This window comes from Chelmon rostratus, chromosome 5, assembly GCF_017976325.1.
Source record: "Chelmon rostratus isolate fCheRos1 chromosome 5, fCheRos1.pri, whole genome shotgun sequence".
Classification (NCBI taxonomy): Eukaryota; Metazoa; Chordata; class Actinopteri; order Chaetodontiformes; family Chaetodontidae; genus Chelmon; species Chelmon rostratus.
This window is the reverse complement of record NC_055662.1, coordinates 18393435-18407164: the sequence shown is the minus strand read 5'-3', so window position 1 is coordinate 18407164 and position 13730 is coordinate 18393435. Positions and strand designations below refer to the sequence as shown.

Below are 13730 nucleotides of genomic sequence, written 5' to 3'. Positions count from 1 at the left end.
ATGGGCCTAAGGAGAAAACAAGCTTTTTTAAAAATACTTAACTCTCCAAAACTGATGCAACAGAGTTCGGCATCCTCCTTTCCTGTGATAGAAGAGACAGAATTGTGGAATCAGTTGTCCTATTGCTGCAAATACTGGAAAGGTTTGCCTGTCTATGTCGTGGTGAGAGGGTGAGTAAGTGCAGCTGTTTGGGCGCAGTATGCTTCTGCCTGGGCTCCAGCGACTCTCCCGATGTAGTGCTTTTCCAAAATAACGTCATTACAAGCAAGATTTCAAAGCCAACAAGAGAAGGCGAGAGAGAGGGTGCAGGAGAGGGAGACCCAAAGCAAACGGCTGGAAAAATCGATTTACAAAGTTGCCTTTTCCAATTAATTTCAATTCTCAGCAAGAGGCCATCAAAACACTCCCTGCTCTCCTTTTCGTCCTGATGTGAAACATGAACTGTACTATCTTCCATAGGAACAAGGGTGAAATGAAATATTGTAAAGTGTTATCTGTTTCCCCTGAATACACACACACATTTACAATATGTAGACGTAAGCACAAAGAGTCTCCCTATTTTGCACACATGCAGACATAGCTGATATCTGCATGGTGAGAACGCTCCAAAGCGCAGCTAAGTGGGAAATAATTTGCATTTCAATCTTTTAATTTGCTCCCTTTTTGTGAAATTGAGCCGGCCTCCACAAGCTAACCGCAATGAGGACAGAACCCTATTTCAACGTCCCCCCTAAGGGTGATTCTCTAAAATTTGAATAGCTTTTTTTCCCCCAGTTGAACTTATATTGAAACTCATATCCCTATACACACATGTGAACTCTTGTGGGTTTTCAACTCAAGTCATGTTCTGGACACGTCAACTCTGCAGAGATAGAAGTAAAGACGTATTACTCTCAAAATCCAGAATGGAACTTGTTCTCTGGGAGTTGAAATGCCGAAATGAGTCGAGACAGACATTCCTCAGAACAGACTGCAGGACTCTGTGTATGTCTCCAGAACATCTTAAATATACCAAAACAGCTTTCTGCTTTACAAACTGTGGTATTTGTCAAAATATGGTCTGTTGTGGTTTGTTTTTAATCCTTCAAAATACACTGGTGTGGTTTTTGCATAGAAAGAGGCAAAAAATGAAACAAAAAGCTTTGAAATATCACGTTCAGTTTGTCACCTTATTGTGATAAAAAAAAGGCAAGCTTTTAATCAAATGCATTATATATGAATTAAGTTCTGCAGTGAAACAATCAGAGTTTAATTTAGATTTTTTTCCAAGTTGAATTGCCAAAGAAGTCACAATGGAGTACAATTGTCATTTTCCTAACTTTACAATTACTGTTATCTTTCCTCTGATATAGTTACAATCAGCCACTCTGTGTCTGTATAATGGAACTGTTTTGTTTAGATAATAATAGCTTTGACTTGATTCTATTTACTTGATTTCTATTTCTAACTTTTTAATTCTTTTCATTACTTTGCTGATGCTCAGTACCATATCAGGATGCTACATTTTGCAAGTATTTTCCTGAATCCACAGAAAGTCAAACCAGTGACACTGCTTCACCCATTTACTGTTTAAAAAAAAAAAAAAAAAACACATTTGAAGATTAATGAAAGATTTAATTGCTGGAAAGACTGGTGCAGTTCCTGATCAAAAAGCGCCCCTTCTGAACGGGTCGATTACTCGGCCTCTGCTATTGCTACTTGTAGCTTTGTCAATATCATTGACCTGCAGAGCCGGAGAGCCCCCGGAGCAGCAGCTCCAATTCTGAAAGGAGGCCAAAGACCAACTGCACACAAAATCAAGCAAAATCATTTTTTCTGTTGAAAATGTCCAAAAATATTCAACATCAATCAAAAAATATGTTAACCGAGGTATGGTTATCAAAACATCACCATTAAAACTCAAATTAGCTCACGCCTCGTTCAGTAGAACAATTGAGAGAAAAGGCCATCTTCACCCTCCCTCGACGTGTCACCGCCTGTCGTTTAAACTCACACTGCGGAGGCTCTACGGCTCTGCAGGGCGTTTCTCAGCTCATCCAAATAATTCACACTTGACACTGCACAGCCTTTTCAGAGTTTTCACCAACCCACGTCAGTCGATCAGAGGAACGGTGGTCGGGGATGCTTGGGGATTTTTCTGTACATTACTTTTCCAGAAGGGGGGCAAGGTGATTTGAAAAGTCTATATCTATGTCCTGCAGTAATAATGTGGTGTGTTTACCCAGCATGCAACTAGATCAAACACTTGGATATCACACATACACACACACAGACCTTATTTAATCCATTTAGATGATCTCTGGTTTGGTCTCCCCACCAGTTTGGCTTTTTCTAAAACCTCTTCCTCCCCCACGTACATATTGGTTCTCTCTTCTCTTTGATCTCCTCCTGTTTTCAGTTCCAAACATACTTTATATGCAAAGATATTGAAAACAAAATTAAAATAATTATTAAAATTATTGGTCTGTAACCATCAGTCGTTGACACCTGCTTTTTAGCTTTATGCCATTAATATTCTCCAGAAATCAGTGTAAAGAGTCTCCAAACCTGTTTGCATATCATTTTCACTGTCATCCTGCTTGTGTCACACTTTTCTGCCCTACTCGCTCTTCTTATTTCATATATTTACACACAATCATTTCCAGAGCCTGAAATGTAAATCTTTGTAGGCGTTTTTTCACCATGTAGCGCATGCATACTTCTGCATATCTCAGCGTGTGTGTGCACTTCATGTGTGCGCAGACGTGACGCGTGTATTCAAATACATGTTACTGTGTTAGTGTGCTGCTGCAGACGAGTGTCTGTATGTTGTGAACATGTCAGTACCAACAGGGTCCAGAGCAATTTGTCAACATCAGAGGTGAATCATTGCCAATATGAAATATTAATACGGCCTTCATGAATATTAATGACTTTATTGAAGCAATTACCATAATACCAACACTCCTCTCACACATTACACTTAGTACTAAAGGGAAATAAATTATACATGAAATAATATATATTTATTCTCTGTATGTAAGCTTTATGTGCACGAACAGTAGAGATTAAACTTCTCTCTGCTGTGCATCAACCTCTACGCCGCTCAGGGCCACACATGAGAATTAGCTTTTATCTGGTGCAATATACCATATATTGTCCCTGTCAAATAACAAAATGAAATTAGTGTGTAAATAATATTGATTTATTTGGTGCATTCGTATGAGCAGCGTGTGCACGCACAAGGTATTTAAGTGCTGCCTACAGCTGAAGTGTCAATATCTCAGAACGGAGGAAGGAAATCCTGAGACAAGTTGACAGAAATTTGGTTGCCAAGTTGCTGATTGTAATTTGTATTTGTTATGCTAAGTGTAATCAAGACCTCTCCTGTCACAATCAAAATGTTGGATGTCATTCATATAGCAATCACTTTTCCTTTCTTAAAAGTCCTCTTGCTGTTGGAAAGATAAATGCAATTAGCTAGAAATTACATGAGCTGAAGACTAACTTTCACACCAGCTTTCGGATAATAGAAAGTTAATATTCCATATGTGCATTTACATGTGTACACAGCCATCATCATTACCCTTCTGCCTTCACACTTCTCATCTTAATCCCAGCTCTCTCCCTGAAACTGTATTAAAAGCAATCATTCCAGAAACACACACAGAAATCTTGCAGATGTTGTCTTGTTACCATGCTGCTGTTTGTTATGTACTTATATTCCTTCATGTTTTGATGAGGGTCTAAGGTTCTTATAGGAAATCGCACAGCATGGTGGGAGGGGAGATACCATTAGGCACGTCTCAGAATCTTGAACCTCATGCATCTTAGCTCAAATCCACAACATTACTGGCCTGCTGCTGGAGCCTTATAATGACGACTCTTGATGGCTTGAAAAAAACTGCTAACCACATGGAAAATCCCTCCTCGCTTTGGCTGATATTAGAGGTGGCACATGTACAGTGGAGAGATTGAAGAGCAGGAGGCAGGAGAGGAGCTGGAGAAGGGGTGTATACATTGTCATCCTCCTCATCACTTTTCCTATTCTCTCACTTTTTTCCCTCTTCACCCTGGCACCAACACCGTAATATGTCTTTCCCGAGTTGTTTATAATCACTGGGACACCATCAGTTTGAGGGTGATTGAAGTGCTAGAGGAGAAATGGTAAAAAAAAAAAAAAAGACGATTCCTGCAAGTCATCAGACACTGGAGGGGAATAATCTGAGGCAGTGGAGGTGCCTGCTCAGTGGTGAGATTTGAAGCTATACAAGAAAGCCACATACATATAAAACCCTCCTGGATGTGCCCACCGCTCGGCTGCTTTCAAAGCTGCACTCATCTGGAGCTACCTTTAACTGCAGCATGTCAACAAGGCTGGAGGGAGGGGGGCATAGGAGGGGGAGAAACCAGAGGTGCAGAGAAACACGGTAAATGTGTTTGATGCAGATGAGTTGGCTTATAGAATTATTTTGTGCGCCAAACCTGCAGGAAACAGCAGCTCCTGTATCTCACTAATTTTTCATCCCCGTTTCCGGCTGTCCCTGTTTATTTCACTCAAAACAAACGCATGACTACGTGTAGACCTATGTTTATGTGTTTTTTTCTGCGAGTGCGTGTGTGTTTGGCTTTGATTTTGTTTGCCTCGTGAAGCTCCTGATGTTGTGAACACAAACAAAAAGAAATCAATAGCACCCAAAGTACGGCCTATATTTTGACTGCCCAAAGTTCTTTCATCATCAGATTATTCAGACTGCCCCAAAATGTTTTTCCAGCAGTCAGGGCTGTTAGAGATTCTTCGGTACGCTGAGTCCTGCACCTCCAACTCATTGGTATTCACGTGGTAATACTGTCATTATAATGACTGTTATTTCTATTTACTTTGAAACCTGAGCTTGAATGAGTTCAGGAGCCTGGTTTATCATAATCAAGCATGCTGTGTCGCCTGGAGATGCTGGAAAAGTGTTAATTACATTACACTCTAATTGCAGATATTGGAGATTATGGCATTTGCCAAAGCACAGATAAAATGCAGTGTTTTGACTTAGACTTGAAAACATGTTTTTCACGACTTGAAGTGGCTCTACTCACACATTGTGGGTTTCAACTTTTAACTTCCCTTATGTTATTTGCTTTCTCCCTCTTTCACTCAAAGTTGACAAAGTAGTACAACGTGTGATCACACGGTATAAGTAATCATGTCTGATATCTCTGACATTTGATGGAACCTTTGGGGGCTTTGATAATGAAGAAATGCTTTCTTTAATGAGACGCTGTTGCTTCAAACAGCTTCCTGTCTTTTGAGAGCGTGAGAGACTGTAGACATCGTTATTTTGTTTTGAGACTTAAGGCTTTGAGAAAACATCTTTACAGAATTCTATGTGAAAAGCTGCCTTCAGTGCTTTAGAGAAAATATAAAGACCTTCACTTTTTATAAACTGCATGATTGGCAAAGTATATTGTGTCAGATTGTTTAGAGAGCAGAAGAAAGTTTGAAACTTGTCATAATGATTTATGCTTACGTTTGACAATCATTTAAGATTCAAATATTCTCACAGTATTTTTCTGCCAGTGCTACAGTGAACGTGGTGTTTTCCTGACCATGAAATGCTGCTTGCCTGTCCCTTTGGTATGTATGTGCTGTGCACAGTGTGCAGTGTGTGTGTTCTGAATAATGTAAATAAACCCTTTGATTGATTTTGATGTAAAACTCTCCATTCAATATGTGAATTTAGATTGGCATTAAATTACAAATGCAGTGCAAGTAAAGGAAAGGAGTCTGTATTCAACTCAAAGAATAATGACTGATTCTTAGCTACTGTCATCCACCACTGCTTTAGTAGCCTGTATGAAACACTGTTCTCATCTTTTTTGTTTTGTTTTGTTACAATTCTTCTAAATCTATTATAGCCTACACAGTCAGTAGCTGTCAGTAACAGCTTTTGTGGGGATCATTGAGTTACAAAATAAAAATGTGCAATATTACGCATGAAAAACAATGTGACAGGACCAGAAGTTCAGTATCTCAGAAATGTAAATAAACATCCAAAGTCACATTATCTGCCTTTGGTGGCATATTTTTAATGCCTCATGTTTGTGCATGGCTTGTCTGAACCTCCTGGAATACAGTATTGTTCTCTTAGTTGGAGAAGCCAGTGTGGTCAACCACCACTGTGATTGGTGCAGCTGTTAAAAACACATGGCTAATGTCACTGACTGAGAGGATAATGATCCATCATTACACAGCTTATAATTTATATTCCATTTCACACAGCTCTTGTGCATGTAGCGTACTGCATCTGTATTTTGACGATTGAGCTTTTACAACAGAACCTGTATTTTGAGAAATAATTCATTTGTTCTCTTTGTCATTTAAAAAACATCAAATCTATTGATTTCTATTTCTGATATGTACTTTCTGTGTAAACACATCATGCCAACACTGCCTGCTGCTCACAGAGATCGACCTGCAAGTGGATTTTCAAATGTTTGTGGTGAACCTATCGCAGTCAAAACGTCCTTCGGCTCGATACTTTTGAGAGCTGTGAAAGAATGAGGTTGTCCAAATTGTAGTTGGAAAAAAAAAAAGTTACATCATTTTGTTGCAAGATTGCAAGTAATTCCAACTGGGAGCTGACATCAGCTGAGCATATTCCAACTCTCCTTTCCTCATTTAAAAAGCTCTAATAAACTGCTCTTCTTTCATCCAAGAATGAGCGAGAGTGATGATGTAACTTTGAAGAGAAGCCTCAGAGCGGTTGGCAGCAGGAATGTAGATTTTAAAAAATGATGCTGCGTTTGATAGAAGTTGATCCAGAGTGCTGTGGTCAGCCACGGTGAACCCTCCGCGCTGTCTAAAGTTGTAGAAAGGAAAGCAGAGAGAGAGATATTGATTATTCAAACATGCTGCTGCTGATGCTATTGTGGGATGAGATTGCAGAGCCACGAGTCTGGACAAGTGGAAGCCTCAAGCACCTCTCACCACACTTCAGCGCAATGTACGAGTGACTGAAGGTGCTTGTTTACATTGACAGCATGCATAGAGAGTATAGAGGCCATGCACTGTAACAAAGCTAGTCCTTATCACCAATTTGTTCAGCCACTGACCCCCCTCTGTCTCATTTATACTAACATGGATGTTTTCCTGCGAGAGAAGATAAACCTCTCCCTATAAACGCAGAAGTCTGTCCCTGCCTGACTGATGAAGTCGCACCACTGGTTGCTCAGTTGTTGGAGTTTCCACGTTTGTTGTTGCTCTTTCAAAGTGAATAGGAATGACCACTCTTTAGTTATGTCCTCAGCAGGCTGTTAAGCTTTGTTTGCGCTCTGTGAGACATTGGGGCTTTGGTCTCCACGCATGGTGAGTTGGCTACGGGCCATCTGTTGGTATCTATCGTGGTTTCCGTTGCAGCGCTCGCCAGAAAGCCAGTGGGCATACGAGTGAAGCATTCGGTAAAGAATCAAGAAGTCAACAGGTGTTACCAGAAGAATGGCATCAACCAATCAGGACAGCACACTCTACTAGATCATGGAACTGAACACTTGTTTTAAAGGCGGACACGTACAGGTTTATGAAAGTCGCACCTGCTTGCTTGCCTCGGTCAAACACCTTTGGTGACAATGCATTAATACAGCCCACTCGCACATGCTTTTTCCACAGCTGTGGAAGATGCAGAACATAAAGTGTTGGTAGTGAAGGTCACAGCAGACAGGGCCTTTCCATCACTTGTTGAGGTGCTCAGCACATGCCCCACTGATATATTCCCCAAAATGAACCATCTCCTGCAGGCCCACGTCACCTTATCCATAATAAGCTGTGCTGTTGAAAGACTCTTTTCAGCAGTCAGTCGGATAAAAACTGGCATCAGGGCATCAATGATGATGCTGTCCTTTGAAAGAGTACTGACTGAATCACTGAACTGTAATTAAATAATTTCAGTATTCAGCTCAGAGCTGCATCATCTGCTGCTGTAATCATCAAAAGTAAACTTATTTATAATTTAGGACAATAGCCTATTGCTTATTTAAATATTGTTATTTATTAGCTATAGTTTTGTTGGGTCTACAATTGCATTTTATGCTTCTGTTGCTGTGTCTGCCATTTGTGGACCACAAATTATTATCCTATTATTACTATCCTCTAGTGCGGGGCCAGCATACTGTAAAAGTAACGTCACACATGTGCAAATTAAAGAAGTTGCACCTTGTGCCACTTTCTGAACAAAATGTCTTGACCTTTGAGTCACTCCATCAGATTTAGTACACCCAGGATCAAGGCCCAATCATCTTTGCTCTCTGATTAGTTTGTCTCAAGACTAAAGGACAAGGGCCTTGTCCTGTGCTGTCATATATCTGATACCTTGATATTCCTGTTATATAGATATTTAGGCAGCTTGCTAAATATCCAGGTGTGTGTGCTTGCGTGCATGCGTGCGGCGTGCGTGCAGCATGCGTGCATGCATGCATGTGTGAGAGAGATGAATTCGGCTGAATGAATTTATTTCTTTCTTGTTTTTTTCCCCCCTTAAATTATCCTATTTGACTGCCAGCAAGATGTTTAACAATGTAGGATCAATTGCAATCAGGGAAAGGAAATGAAATCAGTACTACAGTTTTATCCTGTAAACCACATTACTTTGATACCTATATTGTGGTGATTTGATTGAAACAAGTATGTAGATTCCAATATTTCATTAAAACTAATTATGATTTTTTGCTTTTTTTGAGTCAATTAGTCATCTGTTTCAGTATTCCTGATTATCTTTCCCTTAGCTTTTATTTTCCCTCTTTACTTCAGACTGCATATAATAGGAATGAAACAGTGGCACACTCTGTGACTGTGTGTTCATTTAATGACATCAGCCAAAAGGAAGGAAGTTAGGAGATGAGAATAAAAAAATAAGACTGATGAAATGTCTGAGAGCATTTTTTAATAAAGGCAGAGAGGATTAGAGAGAGGTGGAATTACTAATTACTGTCAGGCTGGGACTCAGATCAGGACTCAGACGCAGAGATTTACTCACACAGTTCTTTATTGAACAATCCCAAGAACCACTTCGCTGAGTGTTAAACAAATAGGCTATGAAATTATTCTAGGCAAAAAGCTATCACAATAATATATCTATAATATAGGAAAATAACAAAGAAACAGAAAACACTCACTAAGAGGAAAAACAATTAATCACAATGACTATGAAAATTAAGAAACAAAAGATGCTCCCGAAGGAGGAAAACACAAAGGGCTATGAACACGGAAATGACTTAACGAAGCTAGATAAGAAAAACTACAAACTCAAAATACACTCCTAATAAACAGAGGGACTAGAATGACAATAACAAAATAAATCCAACAGAAAATCACTCAATAATGAGGAAAACAATTCGGCTAAACTCTAATCTAAGAAAAGAAACCAGAAACTAATTTATCAAAATTACAAACCAAAAACACTCACGAAGAGGATACAAGAGACAATGATCAATGCTGTGGCTGTGGCAAGGACAATGGAGAAGACAGGCTCGGGTGAATCGCTGACGGACAAAGACACACTGGCACAAGACAAGGGAGACGCAGACTATTTAACACATGGAGGGTAATCAGGAACAGGTGGAGACAACAGGTGATCGGGGCGGACACACGGGACACATGAGGAAGGGCAAGTGCTCTGAAATGAGAGGAGAGTTAGACCTTCAAAATAAAACAGGAAATGACAAGACAAAACCCCATGACGAGACAGACGTCACCGCGGTGTGACAATTACCAGCCAAACTGCTTAGGGGCCAAGAGTGGGAGACTGTAGCTCGTGTCATGGTACGGGGCAGCTCTCAGATTTTATCTAACTGTATTTATGTCAAACACAGCATTACTCAGAAAAGATATTAAAGGCTTAGCAATATGCTTCCCCGGATGACTAAAATAAAGATCATCTAATGATTACCATTAAAAAGGAAGAAGTGCAGATCACTATCAGAAAAAAACAAAAACCAGAGAATTTTCGTAAAAGATCACCATACAGTCAGTTCAGACAGCAGAGCCATGCGCCTCGAGATAAGAAAGCAGGTCTGTCGGCCAGCTCGGAGACCAGCAATGTAGCAAGTCAATCAGTCAGTCACTGTCATAGTCAAGGGACCAGGCAGCCGGCCAGCCAGCCAGCTATCTAATCAACCAATCAGTTATGTCGACATCCAGCAATCCAGTCAATCAGTCGATCGAAGAAGGCAGACAGGAAGTAAGTCGGCAATTAGGGCCTGCTAACAATAGTGACACAAATGAAGACCGGTGGCGACCTTGAAGTCAGGAAAAATACATGAAAAATTGATATGCAAAATGTTTAGCTGCCAAAGTTCAGATATTTTAAAGTGATTTTGCTTCTCCACTTCGAGTAGGAACAACACATGAAATGCTGTTTGCCCGCAGCCACAGAGGACCACAGCAGAGAATGAGAAGGGAGGCAGGAGAGACTTGGTGGTAAGAATGGAGAGCTACATCGAGGGGACACAACAGGGTGCCTTTGAAGCTGCTGAGCTTGCATCCACAAAAGCTGCTGCGTGCTACCTATGCCTCCTCTAGAATTCGTAAACATATACACACATGCAAGCAAGTGGAGATACATACACTCACTCACCTTTGACAGCAGCAGCCACAGGAAGATTTGAAAGGTGCCTTGATGGACGACTTGAAGAGAAGCTCCTTTGTTTCAAGTCCTACAAAGAGAAGCCACTGTACAGCTACCATTAAGAGTCCTGGTTAACCTCATTGAAGGGAACCGTACAGAAAAACAGTTATTCCAACAGTGCATTCTCACTCTACTTTTACCTGTATTGTTTTGCAAGTTAACCTGATTACCTTGTAATGGTCATCACTCCAGCCAATCAGATGTCGTCTATTCTGGAAGCACGTTCTTTTTAGGATGGTTAGGTCGCTCTCTAAGTTGAAACCTTATTTTGAGTTCAGACTATATTGAGGTTGTGTGCAAGCAGCAGCATGGCTTTACAGGGCTGCTTAGTCACAGGCCGAGAGAGGATGTTTTTTCTGAAAAGACACGAAAGGTATTTATACATACTTGCATCCTGCACACATCCACATGACACGACTCAATTGCTCACCCACATGCAGGATTCGCTGACTGCCTGTATTCTCGCTCAGTGGTGACATCCATCTGGGTGTATTCCTCTGTATGAAAGATGGGCTTCTCGAACTTATTTCTCAAAGGTCTGCATTCTGACATATTCCTGCAAGTACATTTAAACAGGTTTTTAGAAGTCGTGTATCTGCAATTTAGGAGCTGATGGCAAGTTTTCAGTGTAATGTTAATGCGTGAACTATTTACAAGTTAACGTCGCCATGGAAACACTGTCAACCATAGGGAAATAAACCACCTTAAAACCACGATCACCTGGGGAAAGGATAGCTGTGAATGATTTTCAGCTACACTGTATATTCAACTGTGGACGCTTTTTCTTCACTAACAGGAGCAAAGAGTAAGACAGACACCGACAGCATGACAGGAACACCAACAATTGTACTACTGACTATTTTAGCAACATTTTAAGAGCTGATGTCCATCGGAAAACAACTGGGGGAGAGAAGTTTCTGACATTTTGGCACCTTTAAAATCAATGCCAGACCGTTTTTTAAATAAATCATGTTAAGGGACTTTTCAATGCACTTCTCATTGTCCAGTTTTATTGAGCTTCATAAATCCAAGTTTATACGATCACTTACAAAGATGTTACCTCTCTCGCTCTCTCACACACACTCGCACTCATATTTAGAGCAGGAAACGAAATGACCTTTTCCAGAAGTCTGTTGTAGTTTATCTTGATTTGATTTACACACTGTCCAGGGACAGAGCGAACTATAAAACATCTGAAAGAACCTGACACGAGTCTGCCCGCCTTCAACTTTTGGGACATTCAGATGCCGGAACACAGCAGCCATTTTCCCAACTGTATTAAATATTTTATAAAACTCACTTGTGCAGCCAGAAATCAACATGAAAATAGTTCTGAGACCTGACAATAGGTTTTTTCTGGTAACTAAATCGGTCCTCCATGGATATTGCCAGTGTGAAACCCAAAATCCCCAAATACCTTCTGCGGGTGGAATGATTCACAAAGGTCATGTTTCAGAAGCTATTGAAGTGCAAGATACTGCAGTCACGGTTTGGCATATATTTGGACGTTTTTGGCAGACCACATTATGAGAAAAAGCATCTGTGCCTGCTGGTTGCATTCATCCTTGGAAAAGATTCAATTCATCTTCCCACGGTTGAAACTGCACTAATTTCTCATGAATAGTTAACTGCTTGAACTTTATCAAAACTGTTATTTACATATTTATTATAATTGATAGGCATGTATTGTAGATCGTCTTTCTCTGAAAGCTATTTGATGCAAAAGCAGATATTTTGCATTATTATTTTTTATGTTTATAAGTACTTACATAACTTTCTATAAGCCTGAATGGCATTTTAAATGAGAAATGCAGAGATGAAGTGAGTCACAGTTTAGAAGTTGCACTTTTGTGTTGTGTGTTTTTTCTAAATCCGGATTTGACTTTTTCCTCTGTTCTTCTCTGATCTGCCTTCAAAAAGAGATGTCAATCTCAGTTAGGATACCTGATAAAATAAATGCCAGATGAAACAAAAAGAATAATTTCATAACCACAGTACTGTACATGTGGCTCTCTGCAGAGAAAATACTCAAAGAACCATAAAAGATCAACACTCTTTTACTACATTTAACAGAACTCAAGATATCACGTAATTCTGCATAAAAGCATATGGCATAAACTGATATATGGGAGAATAGGACACAGGCGAACATGCACAGGGATTATTTGAACTGAATGTAGAGTACAGTACTACACATTATTCTGCCTTCGGGCTTGTGGTAAAACCTGATGTCAACAACAAATGCATTGCCTGAGAAAGTAAACCCACAAAGAGAGAGGGAGAGAGATAACAAATTTGAATTAAATCAAATGCTATAAGCAATGCAGAAAGACCCTGAAAGGAAGATGGAAAAAGCAAGAATACAGTGGAGAAAGGACGTGAGATAAAGGGAACATGGAATTACGTGGGTGTCACATATATTATTGAGTCTGAGCTGAAGGAAGTGGGAGCGAGGAGAGCGTCTGTTGGTCTGAGTCGACGTAACGGTGATCTCCTGCCATGAGGATGAATGAGGCTAATTTCTAACAGCCTTCAATAAAGATATGATTATCTCAGTGGCTGCAAATCAATCATTACTCTGTGCATATGCACGTGTTTGGCATGCATACCTAAATGTGTGCATGCATGACTGTCAGTAAGCTTGCATAAATGCGTGTGAGGTTGCGTGTGAATCGAAAGGCTAGCCCACAATCTCCCCGAGCACAATAGGAAAGCCAGAGATAAATGTGCGCTATTTCTTTCCTGGTTAATGCACAAATATACAGATCCTGTTTTTGTGAGGGTGAGAGTGACAGCCATTTTTGAAGCTCACACGAATCCAAGGCAGTCAGCTTTTTACTGAAGCACAACAAGCTTTCAGAGCACGAGGCCGCATAAGCTGTTTATAACGCAAGGCGGGGGCAAGGAGGTTTTATATTTGAAGACGGACATGCCACTTTTCATTGTGATGTCCTCCAGGCGGTATTAAATCCTAATGGGAAGACCTGACAAGCGTTTAGAGCCTGGCTGATATCTGGCCTATCACAGATCTGTTGGTAGTTTTTACAGAACAATGCAGAAGAAGATGTTTGATGTAAT

General features: G+C 40.3%; 1 protein-coding gene across 1 annotated transcript in view; it reads left to right on the top strand.

Annotated features, from left to right (window-relative positions):
• The window catches only part of grid2 (glutamate receptor, ionotropic, delta 2), a 478236-nt gene that overhangs the window by 398226 nt on the left and 66280 nt on the right, over positions 1–13730 (top strand). The window lies entirely within an intron of this gene.